Source organism: Galeopterus variegatus, unplaced genomic scaffold, assembly GCF_000696425.1.
Source record: "Galeopterus variegatus unplaced genomic scaffold, G_variegatus-3.0.2 Scaffold11097, whole genome shotgun sequence".
In the NCBI taxonomy this organism is placed as follows: Eukaryota; Metazoa; Chordata; class Mammalia; order Dermoptera; family Cynocephalidae; genus Galeopterus; species Galeopterus variegatus.
Window position 1 is genome coordinate 37728 of NW_007737208.1, and position 856 is coordinate 38583.

The window sequence follows — 856 nt, forward strand, 5'->3', positions numbered from 1 at the left end:
CTTCTGAGCCTGTGTCTGTTTACTCTTCACAGCATCAATTAGTTTAAATTTGTTTCTCTTCCCACATAGTAGTTAAAACCCCACATTCAGCCACTGGTTATCCAGCTTTCTGACTGTTGTTTTTTGGGGTTTTTTAATCATATCATTTTAAAGACGATCTCCTTGAGTAACTTATTTTGAACCTGTTATTCTTTAATTTATCTCAGCCTCCCTTGACTTCATATTTTTAATCTATATTGCATTTCAGAGTAATGAGTTCATAAATTTATAACTCAGTATGTAAAATAGCACTTCTTTTTGTTTTTCTTAAAACTCCTAATTCCAGGTTGCTTGGGGTACCCTCTGGTTCTAGACTCTTAGGGAGCAATCGCAGAGGTAAGTGGAGTAACTGGTGTTGAGGCAGGTGACATCGCCACATTGACTTACCACAACCCATCGTGATTGCTTTTGTCCTTAAAAGCTGGTCAGAGAACACTTTATCAGTAAAAACACAATCCAGTCACTTGTCTGCAGTCTAGACTGGAATTGTTAGTGTCAAAGGAGTATGATGCATGTTAACGTGAAATCAATAGATTGCAACAATTTCGTTTAAAAAGTACTTAGAGAAAATACAGGCAATATTTTTTTTTATAACTTGGAATGTGGAACCTTTCTAAGCCTGGCGCAGTGTCAGCAGCCATTAAGGAAAGAATTGATACACTTAACACCAAAAAGTGATATTAAGCTGGGAAAATACTTCTAACATGTGACAGATGTAGGCTAATTCCTGCAAAGAATTCCTGCAAGTTAATAAGAAAAAGACGAACAACTCAGGGCAAATGGTGTAAACAGATTGTTCACTGGAAAAGAAGTATAG